This window comes from Tursiops truncatus, chromosome X (genome assembly GCF_011762595.2).
Source record: "Tursiops truncatus isolate mTurTru1 chromosome X, mTurTru1.mat.Y, whole genome shotgun sequence".
In the NCBI taxonomy this organism is placed as follows: domain Eukaryota; kingdom Metazoa; phylum Chordata; class Mammalia; order Artiodactyla; family Delphinidae; genus Tursiops; species Tursiops truncatus.
This window is the reverse complement of record NC_047055.1, coordinates 63,781,770-63,799,146: the sequence shown is the minus strand read 5'-3', so window position 1 is coordinate 63,799,146 and position 17,377 is coordinate 63,781,770. Positions and strand designations below refer to the sequence as shown.

Sequence of the window (17,377 nt, the reverse complement as noted above, 5' to 3'; positions counted from 1 at the left end):
CTTTTTTTTTTTTTTTTTTTTTTTTTTTTTTTTTGCGGTACACGGGCCTCTCACTGCTGTGGCCTCTCCCGTTGTGGAGCACAGGCTCCGGACACACAGGCTCAGCGGCCATGGCTCACGGGCCTAGCCGCTCCGCGGCATGTGGGATCTTCCCGGTCCGGGGCTCGAACCCGCGTCCCCTGCATCGGCAGGCGGACTCTCAACCACTGTGCCACCAGGGAAGCCCAATAAGTACTTTTTATTTCCACCCCTAAGATTCTGTTTTCTGTTCCAGAAAGCATATTGAATCCTTGGAGCTTTAAGTTGTGTTTTGATTGTTTTAATTTTTTTTAACAATTAGTTATGGGATTGTGATTGCATTATCAAGCAATACTTCATAAAGAATGATTCAACTAAAAAATAAATGCTCAGTTAGGATAAATTACCACCATATGGCATGTATACTACAGTCAAGATCATGAAGCCCTAATAATAAGCCTTTGGCACAGAAATAATTTACCTAAAATGGAAATATAAGCATTCTTTTGGTTCATTGTTTTAACATTAATGACAGCTCTTATTAGACTAGATAAACCTTAACATTACTATATTACTAAATGATAAATCCTTTTAAAATGAAAAGAAAACCTCATAGCAGGTACTTTAAACAGATTTGTAGAGGTAACAACTTATATACCACAAAATGCATGCATTTAAAGTGTACAATTCAATGTTTTTTGTATATTCATACAGTTACGTGACCATCTACACAGCTGAATTTTAGAACATATTCATCACCCTAAAAAGAAAGCCTGTACCCATAAGCTGTTACTGCCAATTAACCTAGACACCCCTGCCAGGCCTGGGCAAGAAATAATCTACTTTCTGTCTCTGTATTTGTATACTCTGAATATTTCCTATAAATAGAAACATACAATACTTGGTCTTTTGTGATGAACTTCTTTCACTTAGAATGTTTTCAAGGTTCTCCATGTTGTAGTATGTATCATAACTTCCTTTTATGGTGAAATATTATTCCTATGTATGCATAAATAATAATTTGTTTATCCATTTTTCAGTTGATGGACATTGGATGTGTTTCCACTTTATAGCTATTGAGAACAATGCTACTATGAATACTCTTGCACAAGCTTTTCTGTGGGTATGAGTTGTCATTTATTTTCTCTGTGTATCTAGATGTGGAATTGCTGAGTCATATAGTAACGCTATATTTAACATTTAGAGGAACTTCCTAACTGTTTTCCAAAGAGTCTTCACCATTTAACATTTCTACCAGCACTGTATTATGGCTCAGTTTCCCTACATCATTACCAACACTTGTTATTGACTATCTTTTGCTTTATAGCCATTTTAGTGTGTGGTAAATGGTATCTGCTGGTAGTTTTTTTTTTTTTTTTTTTTTTTTGTGGTACGCGGGCCTCTCACCGATGTGGCCTCTCCCGCTGCGGAGCACAGGCTCCGGACACGCAGGCTCAGCGGCCATGGCTCACGGGCCCAGTCACTCCACGGCACATGGGATCCTCCCGGTTCGGGGCACAAACCCGTGTCCCCTGCATCAGCAGGTGGACTCTCAACCACTGCACCACCAGGGAAGCCCCTGCTGGTAGTTTTGAGTTGCAGTACCCTGATGACTAATAACGTTCAGCACCTTTCATGCCCTTATTGGACATTTGCTTATCTCCTTTGGAGAGAAGTCTATTCAAATCATTCGCCCATTTTTAAATGGATTATCTGCATTTTTATTGTTGAGTGTGTACTATATTACTAAATGATAATATGTAACAGTTCTTTACATATACTGTATTCAAGACTATTATCAGATATACAATGTGAAAATAATATCTCCCATTGTGTAGGCTCTCTTTTTACTCTCTTGATGGTGTTCTTTGAAGCTCAAAAGTTTTTTTTTTAATTTTGATAAACTCCAATTGCACTGATTATTTTTAGATTGCTTGTATTTTTGGTGTTACACCTAAAGAAACCACTTCAAATTCAAGATTTCAAAGATTTATTCCTATGTTTTCTTTTAAGAGTTTTATGACTTCTGGAATTACATTTAAGTTTATGACATATTTTGAGTTAAGTTTTGCATATAGTGCAGTGTAGGGGCACAACTTTATTCTTTTGCATGTAGATATCCAATAGTTCCAGCACCATTTGTTGAAAATACTATTTTCTCCCATTGGGTTGCTATGGAATCTCTGTCAAAAATAAATTTACCATAAATGTAATTATATTCTATTCCATTTATCTATTCATCAATTCTATTCCCTTTGCTTATGGCAGGGCCACATTTTGTTGATTACCATAACTTTATAAAAAGTTTTGAAACCAGTAAGTGTTGGTCTTCCAAACTTATTCTTCTTTTTACAGATTATTTTGGATATTTTAGGTCCTTTGAGTTTTCACATGAATTTCAGGGGCAGCTTGTCAGTTACTGTAAGGAAGCCAACCGGGATTCTCATGAACAGTACATTGAATCTGCAGACAAGTTTGAGGAGTATTGCAGTCTTAATAATATTAAATTTTTCAATCAATTAATATGAAATATCTTTATACTTATTTGGTTGTCTTTAGTTTCTTTCAACAATATTTTGTAGTTTTCAGTGTACAAGTCTTGTAATTCTTGTATTAAATTTATTCCAAAATATTTATTCTTTTGATGCTATCACAAATGTAATTCTTTTTTTAATTTAATTTTTAGATTGTTCATTGCTAGTATATAGAATAAAAATTTTTGTAAAATTTTATCTTGCATTCTGCAATCTTGCTGAACTTTTTATTAGTCATAGTAGTTTTTAGTGGATTCTTTATATATTTCTGTGTACAAGATTGAGAAATCTGCAAATTGAGATCATGTACTTCCCTTCAAAACTGTTTTTTAAAATATATTTTCATTACCTAATTACTTTGACAATAATAATCTCAAGAAATATGTAATGTAAGAGGTGGGAGTGGACATCCATGTCTTGATTCTGAACTTAGTGGAAAGCTCTCAGTCTATAGCCATACAGTACGATTTTAATTGTGATTTTTTTTCATAAATTCATTTCATCAGGTTAAGGAAGTTCCCTTCTATTCAAAGATTGTCAATAGTTTTAACTTAAAAGTGTGTCAGATTTGGGAGGATGGGAGGTAGATGCAAGAGGGAAGGGATATGGGGATATAAGTATGCTTATAGCTGATTCACTTTGTTCTATAGCAGAAACTAACACGACAATGTAAAACAACTATACTCCAATAAAGATGTTAAAAAAAATGTGTGTCAGATTTTGTCCAGTTCTTCTTCTGAATCTATTGAGATGATCATTTGTATCTTGTCCTTCATTCTATAGGTGTATTACATTAGTGGATTTTTAGATGTTAAACCATCCTTGCATTCCTGGAATAAATCCCCCATGGATATGTTGTGTAATCTTTTTATACATGTTACTGTATTTAGTTTGTTATTTTATTGAGAATTGCTCTGTCTGAATTCATGAGGGATATCGGTCTGTATACTTTTGTGTTATCATTTTCTGGTTATGGTATTAAAGGAAGTAAATGCTAATAGAAAGAATTGGGAAAAGCTGCATTCTCTTGTATATATTGGAAGACCGTGTGGATAATTGGAATTAATTCATATTTTTTTCAGTTTTATTAATATATATCGACATATAATGCTGTGTAAAGTTAAGATGTACAGTGTGATGATCTAATGCACTTATATATTGCAATATGATTACAATGGTAGTGTTAGTTAACACCTCTATTATGTCACATAATTATCATTTCTTTTCTGTGGTGATAACATTTAAGATTTACTCTCTTAGCAACTTTCAAGTATATAATACTGTATTGGTAACTATAATCACAATGTTGTACATTAGATATTCAGAAATTGTTCACCTTCTAACTGGAAGTATGTACTCATTGACCAACTCCCCATACTCCAGCCCCTGGTAACCATTATTTAATCTCTTTTTCTGAATTGGACTTTTTACATTCCACATATAAGTGAAATCATGCAGTATTTGTCTTTTCCTGACTGATTTACTTCATGTAGCAAAATGCCCTCAAGGTACATATATGTTGTTGCAAATGGCAGGATTTCCTTCTTTTTTATGGCTAAATAATATATTTGTATATATTACATTATATTATATTATATTATATTATCACTTCTTCTTTTCCATTCATCTGTTTGTGGATGCTTAGGTTGTTTTCATATCTTGGCAATTATGAATAATATTTCAATAAACATGGGACTGCAGATCTCTTTGATGCCCTCTTTTCATTTCTTTTGGATATACATCTAGAAGTGGAATTGCTGGATCACATGGTATCTTTATTTTTAAATTTGTGTTGAACTTCTGTAATGTTTCCATAGTAGCTAAATAAATTTGCAATCCCACTTATAGTGTACCAGTGTTCCCTTATCTCCATATCCTAAAGAACACTTATTATCTCTTGTCTTCCTGATGATAGTCATTTTAATAGTTATGAGGTAATATCTCATCATGGTTTTATTTGTGTTTCTCTGATGATTAGTAATGATTGAGCATCTTTTCATGTACCTGTTGGACATTTGGATATCTTCCTTGGAAAAATGTTTATTCAGTCTCTCTGCCCACTTTTTAATCATATTGTTTTTTACTGAGTTTATATATTGCAGGTATTAACCCTTTATCAACTCTATGGTTTGCAAATATTTTTCTCATTTCATTAAGTTGACTTTTCATTTGTTTGTTTTTGTTTTGTTTCCTTTTGCTTTTTGTTCTGTGCAGAAACTTTTAAAATTGTATGTAGTCTCACTTATTGATTTTTTACATTTGTTGTTTGTTCTTCTGGTGTCATATCCAAAAATCATTGCTAAGACCAATATCAGGGAGCCTCCCATGTATTTTCTACTGGCAGTTTTATGATAGATCTTATGTTTAAGTCTTTAATCCATTTTGAGTTAATCTTTTTGGTGGTGTAAAATAAGAGTCCAATTTTGTTCTTCTTCATGTGGTTATCCAGTTTTCTCAACACCATTTGTGGAAGAGACTATCATTTCCCCAGAAGCATTCTTGGCTCCCTTGTCAAATATTAGCTGACCATATTAGCTGACCATAAATGTGGGGGTTTATTCTTGGGCTCTTGATTCTTTTCCATTGGTCTATGTGTCTATTTTTATGCCAGTACCATACTGTTTTGATAGGTTTGTAGTGTGATTTAACATCAGGAAGTGTGCTGCCTCTGACTTTGTTCTTCTTTCTCAGAATTGCTCTTGCATTTTGGGTCTCTGTGATAATGCCACTGGAATTTTAATAGAGATTGCATTAAATCTATAGATGGCTTTGAGTAGTATGGTCGTTTTAACAATACTAGTTCTTTCCATCTAAGAACAAAGGATATCTTTCCATTTGTTTGTATCTTCTTCAATTTCTTTCATCAGAGCCTTATAGTTTTCAGTGTACAGATTTTTCACCTCATTATTTACATTTATTCCTAAGTAGTTTATTGTTTTCCATGCTATTGTGAATGGAATTGTTTATTTATTTTCAGGTATTTTGGTTTTAATGTATAAAAACAACTGATTTCTGTATGTTGATTTTGTATTTTACAACTTTACTGAATTTGTTGTTTAGTTTGTAACAGTTTTTTGATTGAGTCTTTAGGATTTTCTATATATAAGATCTTATCATCTGCTAATAAAGACTTTACTTCTTTCTTTCCATATTGAATGACTTTCATTTGTTTATCATGCCTGAATGTTCTAGCTAGGACTTCCAGTACTATGTTCAGTAACAGTGTTGAAAGTGAGCACTTTTGTCTTATTCCTCATCTTAAAGGAAAAGCTTTCAACCTTTCACTGGTGAGTATGATGTTAGGTATGGGTTTGTCTTATGTGACCTTTACTGTGTCAATGTATGTTCCTTCTATACCCAATTTATTGAGAGCTTTTATCGTGAAAGAATGTTGATATTTTCAAATTCTTTTACTGCATCAATTAAAATGATCATATAATTTTTATCTTTCATTCTATTAATGTGGCATATCACATTTATTGATTTGTGTTTGTTTGAATCATTCTTGTATCCCAAGGATAGATCTCACTAAATTGTGGCATGTGATCCTTTTAATGTGTTGTTGAATTTGATTTGCTAATATTTTGTTCAGAATTTTTGCATCTATGTTCATCAGGGATATTGATCTGTATTTTTCTTTTCCGATTGTGTCCTTAACTGACTTTGGTGTCAGGGTAATGCTGGCCTCGTATAATGAGTTAGTAGTGTTCCCTCCTCTTCAAGTATTTGGAAGAGTTTGAGAAGGATTGGCCTTAATTATTTCTTAAATATTGTGTAGAAATCACCAGTGAAACCACCTGGTCATTGTTTTCTTCCTTTGTTGTTGTTGTTTTCTTTTGTATTTTTATTTTTATGATTATTGATTCAAACTCCTTACTCGTTATTAATCTTTTTTATATTTTCTATTTGCCACGATAACTATTGATGAGTTGCATGCTTCTAAGAATGTATCCATTTCTTCTAGGTTATCCATTTTATTGGTGTTCATAGTAGTCTCTTATGAGCCTATATATTTTTGTAGTATCAGTTGTAATGTCTCCTCTTTCATTTCTGATTTTATTTATTTGAGTTTTCTCTCTTATTTTTAGTCACTGAATTATTCAACCCCAGGATTTCTGTGGTTTTTTTTACTATTTCTATCTGTGTTAAGTTTGTCATGTTTATTGTCATGTTTTTCATGATTTTGTTGAATTTTCTTACATTGATTTCTTGTACTTCATTGAGTTTCCTTTAAACACCTCATTGAGTTTCCTTTAAACACCTATTTTGAATTCCCTATCAGGTAAATCAGATCTCCATACCTTTGCTTTTGGTTACTAGCAGATTTTTGTGATCTTTAGGTGATATAATGTTTCCTTGATTTTTCATGTTCCTTGGAGTTTTGTGTTGCTGTTTTCACATTTAAAGTATAAGTCACTTTCTCTAATCTTTACTGGTTTCATGGGAGAGATAACTTTTATATCAGTCTTGCTATAGATTCTGAGACTTTCTCAGAACTTGTATGAATACACCTGTTTTACACTTCTTGTCCCTTCTTATGGCAGAATAATTAAGCTTGTGTATCTTCTCTTGATCCCATAATGCTTCAGGCTGGTTGCTGACACCCTCTCTTTCCTTTTCCCAGAGGTGGCACTACAGCTCATGTTTGTGGTTTCTCCCTTTCCTGCAGAGCCTGATCTGCTCTCTGTGCATGCTTCCTGTCTGTGAAGAGCTTTTGCTCTCACTGCGACCCTCAAGAGCACACAGGAAGCTGGATGCAGAGTGAGGGATATTTGGGTTTGGAACACAGTGCGCCGGGGGTGCCACTGGGTTAGATGATATCTGAGGGTGATGTTTTCTCCTCAGCTCATAGGCAGACTTTCTGAATTCCAGATTGCAGTCAGCAGGAGCCCTGTACTTTTAATGCCTTCTGAGACACTTATCTGCCTCTTTCCTCATCTCTTCCATCCCTCCAGTCATGGAGCTCCCCGTTTCATACTCTGGATGCTGTGAAAAAGAAATGAGTCATTTTGGCAGGGTCCTGCACAGCTGGGGAATCCAAGCATTGACAAATTTTCTCTTCCTTTACCCCAGGGAAGAAATCAATGGACATCTTGGTTAGCCCTAAGCTGTGCTGTCTTGGGAAAGAAGTGATGCTGGCAAAGTCAAACTGTTTCTCTTACCCACTCTAATGCATGCAAACTTTTTTTCCCAGCAGAGTGCTGTAACTTCTCCTTTGGGAAACCTAGACTTCCACAAAGGCTTACTCCTCCATAGGTTACTGCCTTGTTAGTGTTCTCCAGGTGCTCCCAGAACTCAGCTGAGGGGGGCAGGAACTAGTTCAGTCTCCTGTAGGTTCCATAGGTGGAACTGAAATCTGTCTGCCTCTTACCCAATGCACAGGTGGTCGAGACCTCCTTCAGGATCTCTTGGTGTATGGTGCTGGATCCCAAAACATCTACAAAGGTACTTTTGTTTATGGATGCAAGCCAAATTTTTGTTGTTAAAAAGGGGGACAAAAAAACAAGGAATGTTTTATGTCACCATTATGCTAACGTCACTCTTTAATTCATATTTAAATATTTGTTAGAATTCATCAGTGAAACTGCCTGAGCATGGGCTTTTCTTTGCAGGATTTTTAAAAAATACCAATTAATGCTTGCTTAAAATCTATTCAAAGTTTCTATTGCAGTAGCTGATTTCATCCAAGTTATCTAATTTGTTTTCATACACTTATTCATTGAATTTCCTTGAAATTGTGTTGATTTCTATAAAGTCAGTAGTGATATCCTTTATCTCACCTTGGTTTTAATCATTTTGATTTTCTTTCTTGTTTCTTGATAATTCTACCTAAATGTTGACCAATTTTTAATATTTTCTAAGAGCCAACTTTTCTTTTTATTGATTTTATTTATCATTTCTATTCTACAGTTCATTAATTCTGTGCCAATTTACTTTATTTTTTCCTTCTGATTGCTTTAGGCTTAGTTGCTTTTTTAATCTACTTCCTTAAGGTGAAAGATTAGGTTATTGTATTGAGATCTTTCTTCTTATTTAATATAGGTGTTTACAGCTGCAATATTTTCTTTAAGTACTATCGCATTCCATAAGTTTTCTTCCATTGCTTTCATTTTATTCATCTTTAAATATTTTTTATTTCACTTGCAATTTCTTCTTTGACACCTTGGTTATTAGTAACATGCTTTTCAAAGTTTACACAAACACCTAAATTTTCCAAAATTACTTTGGTATTTATTTCTAGGTTTTTTTGTTTATTTGTTTTAATTTTTACTGGGGTATAGTTGTTTTACAATTTTGTGGTAGTTTCTACTGTACATCAAAGTGAATCAGCCATATGTATACATATATCCCCTCTTTTTTGAATTTCCTTCCCATTTAGATCACCACAGAGCACTAAGTAGACTTCCCTGTGCTATACAGCTTGTTCTCATTAGTTATCCATTTTATACATTTTAGTGTATAAAACTAATTGTATATATGTCAATCCCATTCTCCCAATTCATCCCACCCCACTTTTCCCCCCTTGGTGCTCATACGTTTGTTCTCTAGGTTTGTGTCTCTATTTCTGCCTTGCAAACAGGTTCATCTGTACCATTTTTCTATATTCCACATATATACATTAATATATGATATGTTTTTCTGACTAGAAAGAGAAAAACATATCATATATTAATGTATATATGTGGAATATAGACAGTCTCTAGGTCCATCCACGTCTCTACAAATGACCCAATTTCATTCCTTTCTTATGGCTGACTAATATTCATTCTATTTATGTACCACATCTTCTTTATCCATTCATCTGCCTATGGATATTTAAGTTGCTTCCATGACCTAGTTATTGTAAATAGTGCTGCAATGAACATTGGGGTGCATGTGTCATTTTGAATTATGGTTTTCTCTGTGTATATGCCCAGTAGTGGGATTGCTGGGTCATATGGTAGTTCTATTTGTAGTTTTTTAAGGAACTTCCATACGGTTCTCCATAGTGGCTGTATCAATTTACATTCCCACCAACAGTGCATGAGGGTTCCCTTTTCTCCACAACCTGTCCAGCATTTATTGTTTGTAGATTTTTTGATGATGGCCATTCTGACCAGTGTGAGGTGATACCTCATTGTAGTTTTGATTTGCATTTCTCTAATAATTAGTGATGCTGAGCATCTTTTCATATGCCTCTTGGCCATCTGTATGCCTTCTTTGGAGAAATGTCTATTTAGGTCTTCTGTCCAGTTTTTGATTTGGTTGTTTGTTTTTTTGATGTTAAGCTGCATGAGCTGTTTGTATATTTTGGAGATTAATCCCTTAGTTGCTTCATTTGTAAATATTTTCTCCCTTTCTGAGGGTTGTCTTTTAATCTTGTTTATGGTTTCCTTTGCTGTGGACTACCTTTTAAGTTTAATTAGGTCCCGTTTGTTTATTTGTGTTTTTATTTTCATTACTCTAGGAGGTAGGTCAAAAAGAATCTTGTTGTGAATATGTCAAAGAGTGTTCTTCTTATGCTTTTCCTCTAAGACTTTTATAGTATCTGGTCTTACATTTAGGTCTTTAATCCATTTTGAGTTTATGTTTGTGTATGGTGTTAAGGAGTGTTCTAATTTCATTCTTTTATATATAACTGTCCAGTTTGCCCAGCACCATTTATTGAAGAGACTGTCTTTTCTCCATTGTGTATCTTTGCCTCCTTTGTCATAGATTAGTTGACCATAGGTGTGTGGGTTTATTTCTGGGCTTTCTATCCTGTTCCATTGATCTATACTTCTGTTTTTGTGCCAGTACCATACTGTCTTGATGACTGTAGCTTTGTAGTTTCCACAAGTAACTTACATAATTACCATAACACCAATAAGCAGTGATCAGCCAATAACAATCACAAGCCAAGTGCCATAGCTATACTGCACAGCAATTCCCAAAGCCTCCTCACTAAAACAAGCAAACAAACAAACAAAAAGTCACCAGAATCCCCAGTATCATAAATTACTCAATCCCCCCATCCTGTTAAATTTAAACACAGTATCTACTTTTTCATCCTTTAGAACATAAAGAACCATTACAAGCTCCATTAACATCCCTGAAAGAAACATCCCTACAACGGTTTTATTAGAAACTCAGACCTTAGGATACCACTCAGTAGCCATAGCTGTAGTATAACCAAATACCACAAATATGCTCCCCAAATAAATTTTAAAAATGCATTAAACCCAAAAATGATCCACTAAATTTTATTACAATCCCACAACCAATGCCACCACTCACAGTTAACTCAAGCCAACCACAAATAGTTGAATGTTTTGAGGAAAAACCTACAAAACTAAATATAAAAATAGTACTTAAAATAAATACCATGTATGTCATAATTTTTCTTACTTGGAATCTAAACATGTTCAATGACGTGAAAAATCATTGCTGTATTTCAACTGTAAGAACACTAATGACCAACATTTGAACATCCCACACTTTTATCTGAATTATTAACAACACAATTACTGATCTTCCAGCTCCATCAAACATTTCATCATGATGAAACTTTGGTTCCTTATTCAGTATTTGTTTAGTTCTACAAATCTTGACAGGGTTATTTCTAGTAATAAGTTACACATCAGGTACAATAACTGTCTTCTCTTCCGTAACACACATTGGCCGAGATGTAAATTACAGATGAATCATCTGATACCTACAGGCAAACGGAGCTTCCATGTTCTTTATTTGCTTATATATTAATGTAGGGTGAGACCTTTATTATGGATCCTACACTTTCCTAGAAACATGAAACGTTGGAGTTATTCTGTTGTTGACTGTAATAGCTACAGCATTCATAGGTTACATTTTACCATGAGGCCAAATATCCCTCTGAAGGGCAATAGTCATCACAAACCTCCTTTCAGCAATTCCTTACATTGGCACTTAACTAGTCAAATGAATCTGAGGAGGGTTCTCAGTTGATAAGGCAACCTTACATGATTATTTGCCTTCCATATATCATTGCAGCCTTAGCAGTCATCCACATACTATTTCTCCGTGAAACGTGTTCTAATAAGTTCACAGTAATCTCATCCAATATCGACAAAATCCTATTTTTCATCAATACTACACAAAGATATCTTGGATGTCTTATTCCTATTTGTAATCTTACTAATACTAGTGCTATTCTTACCTGATCTTCCAGGAGACCCAGACAACTACACTCCAATCAACTTCCTCAACACACCCTCTCATATCAAACCAGAGTGATACTTCTTATTTGTATATGCAATTCTATGATCAATTCCCAACAAACTAGCCTTAATCTTTTCAATCCTAATCCTAGCAATTATCCCTATACTTCATACATCAAAACAACAAAGTATATCATTCTGACCTCTCAGCCAATGTCTATTCTGAGTACTAGTAGCAGATCTATTAACATTAACATGAAAATGAACAACAGGGCAACCAGTTGAACACCCATTTATCATCATCAGACAACTAACATCTATCCTATTTGTTTTTCTTAATGTTACTCCTAATACCAGTAACAAGCATCATTGAAAACAATCTACTAAAATGAAGAGTCTTTGTAGTATTTCCATTACCTTGCTCTTGTAAACCAGAAAAGGAGAGCAACACATCTCACTAAGACTCAAGAAAGAAGATCCAGCTCCACCATCAGCACCCAAAGCTGAAATCTACTTACACTATTCCCTCAATAATTTATTATGGGACATCTACACTACCCCTGAATACTATGTAAGTATTAAAAATGGCATTATCTGAATAATAATACTATGTATTTCATGTATTAGGCACTCCTCCACATATATAAATACATATGTTTGCTTTTTTGTGCATAATGCATGGTATGTATAATCGTGCATTAACTATATACCCCATGAGTATAAACATGTACATTAGTTTATTGATATTATATAAGATATTATATGATCAAAATATAGTGAATCCTAGGCAATATAAATATTTATGAAGTAACCAGAATGGTTAATATTACATAGGACATGCATCTATTAATTGTACATAGCACACTGTCAAATTATTTCCAGTCAACATGCTTATCATAACTAATGACCAGAGCTTAATCAGTAAGGCATGAGAAATCATTGACTCACCCAACACACGTCCCTCTTCTGGCTCTGGGACCATGAATCATGGATGTTTCTATAAATGAATTATATCTGCCATCTGGTTCTTCAAGACCATCTCATCTAAAATTTCCCATGCTTTCCTCTTAAGACATCTTGATGGACTAATGACATGGACTAATGACTAAACAGCCCATGCTCACACATAACTGTGGTTTCATGCATTTGGTATTTTTTAATTTTGGGGGGATGCTGTGACTCAGCTATGGCTGTCTGAGGCCTTAACATAGTCAAGCAACTTGTAGCTGAGCTTTAATTGAATATTATTTACCAACATCATCAACCATAAGGTGTTAATCAGTCAGTGGTCACAGGACATAAAGCAATTATACACTGTACATACACATATATGATTACACATACACAAATACATGTACCCATGTATACATACATGTTCACATGTACACATACACATACATGTATAGTAGGTAAATGGCCTGCTTAATCAAACCTCTTTTACCCCCCATAGACTTTATACTTCATATGCCATTGCTGTCCTGTCAAACCCCCAAAACAAGGCAAAGCACATAAATATACAACATTTAGCTAACTCATTTAACAAAAAACATTATCCCTATTTTAACAATCCAATGTCAGTATGACTACTAGCCTCCTAACCATTTTAATGAATTACTTAGATATATACCACTTATACAGATAGACATCCCACTAGATTTGCCACCCACCTCAAACAGATTACAAATTAAAGTAAATTTTGGTAATCACCAGAAGAAAACAAAATCAAACATAATAATACTAAATTTTAGCATACACACCACTACACTAACTAACAATATATCACTCAAATACATAAATTTTATCCATACAAAATTCTACTCAACCTGTTGATTTAGCTTAACAATCAGAGCAAGGCACTGAAAATGCATAGATGAGTTTATTAACTTCGTAAACACATAGATTTTGTCCCAGCCTTTCTATTAATTTCTAATAAAATTTCACATGTAAGTATCTGCACCCCAGTAAGAATGCCCTCTAAATCATAAAAGATTAAAAGGAGCAGGTATAAAGCACACTAAAATGTAGCTCACAACGCTTTGCTTAACTATGCCCCTATGCGAAACAGCAGTGATAAAAACTAAGCTATAAACAAAAGTTTGGCTAAGTTGTATATTAACCAATTAGGGTTGGTAAATTTCATGCTAGCCATTGTGTTTATATGATTAACCCAAATTAATAGAAGTTCAGCATAAAGCATGTTAAAGAGTATCCAAAAAAAATAAAGTCTTAGTTAAGCTGTGAAAAGCCATAGCTAAAATAAAATAAGCTGTGACTTTAACACTTCTGACTACACAACAGCTAAGAGCCAACCTGGGCTTAGATAACCCACTATGCTTATCCCTGAACTCAAACAATTATAACAACAAAACTATTCACCAGAGTACTACTAGCAACAGCCTAAAACTCAAAGGACTTGGTAGTGCTTCATAACTCTCTAGAGGAACCTGTTCTACAATCAATAAATCCTAAGCCTCATCAATCCTTGTGAATACAGTCTATATACTGCCGTCTTCAGCAAATCCTAAAAAGGAACAACAGTAAACATAATTATCAGACATAAAGATGTGAGGTCAAGGTGTAACCTATTGGATGGGAAGAAATGGGCTACATTTTCTATCTCAAGAACATAAAATGAAATAAAAGAAAACAAAAGGTTTTTTTTATGAAATTAAATACCAAAGAAGGGTTAAGTAGTAAATTAAGGAGTGCTTGATTGAACTAGGCCACGAAGGTCGCACACACGACCTGTCACCCTCTTTGTATTGATAACTTCTTATAACCTACAATATTATCAAGTACCAAACATATGAGAGGAGATAAGTTGTAACAAGGTAAGAATACTGGAAAGTGTTCTTGGACAAATGAAAGTGTAGCTTAAATAAAAGCATCTAGTTTACATCCAGGAGATTTCATACTGCATGAACATTTTGAACTAAATCTAGCCCAAACTTCCCACCAAATTCAACTATCATAAGTAAATCGAATAAAACATTCACTCAATATCTAAAGTATAGGAGATAGAAATTTAAAATTGGGACTATAGAGATACCACAAAGGAATAATAAAGGAAGCATTAAAAGTACTAAAAAGCAAAGCTTACCCTTTTTGCCTTTTGCATAATGATTTAGCAAAGAAAACTTTAACAAAGAGAACTTAAGTTAAATACCCCAAAACCAGACAAGCTACTTATGAGTAGTTTACAAGAACAAACTCATCTATGTGGCAAAATAGTGAGAAGATTTATAAATAGAGGTGACAAGCCTAATAAGCCTGGTGAAAACTGGTTGTCCAGGAAAGAATTTTAGTTCAACTTTAAATATTACTTTAAAAAACCTACTTTTAACCTAATTTTAAATGTTACTCTAAAAAGGTACAGCTTTTTACATACAGGTTACAACATTTTGAATAGAATAAAAACAAACAATGCCATAGTTGGCTTAAAAGCAGCCACCAATTAAGAAAGTTTTCAAGCTCAACAACATAACCAACTTAGTACCAACAATAAACTAACTCCTGGTTTAATATTGGACCAATCTATTAATTAATAGAAGCAATGCTGTTAATATGAGTAACAAGAAATATTTCTACTTGCATAGACTTATATCAGAATGGATAACCCACTGATAGTTAACAATAAATAAATCTAAATTAATACTTAATTATTTATTAAAATAATTGTTAATCCAAAACAGGCATGCATTTAGGGAAAGATTTTAAAAAGTAAAAGAAACTCAGCAAACACAAGCTCTGTCTGTTCACAGAAAACATCACCTCCACTATAACTAGTATTAGAGGCACTGCCTGCACAATGACACCTGTTTAACCACCCCTGTATCCTGACCTTGCAAATGTAACATACGCATTTGTCCTCTAAGCAAAGCCTTGTATGACTGACCACATGTGGGTTTTACTGTCTCTTACTTTAATCTGTGATATTGACTTTCCGGTGAAGAGGCGGGAATGACATTATAAACCAAGAAGACTCTATGAATCTTTAATTAATCTAAAAAATCAACTAAACAATTAAGGGATAACAAAACTTTTTAATGGATTAACAATTTTGGTTGGGATGACCTCGAAGAATAAACAACCTCTGACTGATTAAAATATAGTCTAACTAGTCAAAAGGTTTTATTACATATTGATCCAAAATATTGATAAAGGGAACAAGTTACCCCAGGGATAACAGCACAATTCTATCCTAGAGTTTATATCGGCAAAAGGTTTTATGACCTCGATGGTGGATCAGGACATCCCAATGGTATAACTGTTATTAAATGCTAATTTGCTCAAAAATTAAAGTCCTACATAATCTGAGTTCAGACCAGAGTAATCCAGGTCAGTTTTTATCTATTATATATTTCTCCCAGTACAAAAGGACAAGAGAAATAAGGCCTACTTTATGAAAGTGACATCAAATTAATTAATGATGTAATTTTAATTCATACACATGCCATGCCCAAGAATTGGGTTTGTGAGGATGGTAGAGCCAGAGGTTCAATTCCTCTTCCTAACAAAATGTTTATAATTAACACTCTTTTACTCATTTTCCCAATCCTACTTGCTGTAGCATTCCTCACATTAATTGAACAAAAAATCTCAGGTAATATGTAACTCCAAAAAGGACCAAACATTGTTGGGCTCTATGGATTGTTACAACCCAATGCTGAGGCAATCAAATTATTTATTAAAGAACCAGTTTGACAATCAACATCATCATTTTTTATATTTATTATTGCACCAATTCTAGCCTTAACCCTGACCCTCAAAATATGAATTTCTCTTCCCATACCCTACCCACTCATCAACATAAATTTAGATGTACTATTTAAACTAGGCATATTAAGCCTATTTATCTACTCCTGTGATCTAGATGAGCTTCAAACTCAAAATACATACTAATTGAATCCCTATAGGCAGTAGCACACACAATTTCATATGAAGTAACATTAACAATTATTCTTTTAACAGTTCTATTCATAAATCATTTACTATTTCAATACTAATTATTTCACTTAGCAGAATATCGTCTAGATCAATCAATGTCACAAATGGAAAGATTTCATTATTTTTTATGACTAATATTCCATTATATATTTTTTATATATAAATATATAAAAAATATATAATGGAATACACATGTTCCATTATGTGTGTATATATATATATATATGTGTGTGTGTGTGTGTGTGTGTGTGTGTGTGTACATTTTCTTTATCCATTTATTTATAAGTCGACACTTAGGTTGCTTCCATATCTAGGCTATTGTAAATAGTGCTCCAATGAACATAGGGATGCACATATCATTTCCAATTAGTGTTTTTGTTTTCTTTAGATAAATACACAGAAATGAAATTGCTGAATTCTGTGGTAGTTCTATTTATAGTTTTCAGGGGAACCACCATAGTGCTTTCCAAAGTGGCTACACCGATTTACATTCCCACTAACAGTGCACTAGTGTTCCCTTTCTCCACATCCTTGTCATCACTTGTTTCTTGTCTTTTTCATAATAAACTTTCTGATGGGTGTGAGTTAGTAACACATTGTGGTTTTGATTTGCATTTCACTGAAGATTATTGATATTGAGAACTTTTCATGTGCTTTTTGGTTATCTGTATTTCTTCTTTGGGAAAATCTATTCAGGTTTTCTACCAATGTTTTAATCGAGTT

At 33.7% G+C, this 17,377-nt stretch overlaps 1 pseudogene; it reads left to right on the top strand.

Moving 5' to 3' along the window:
• Window positions 1–10,983: 10,983 nt before the first annotated feature.
• On the top strand, window positions 10,984–12,099 carry LOC141277606 (cytochrome b-like; annotated as a pseudogene).
• Window positions 12,100–17,377: the final 5,278 nt, after the last annotated feature.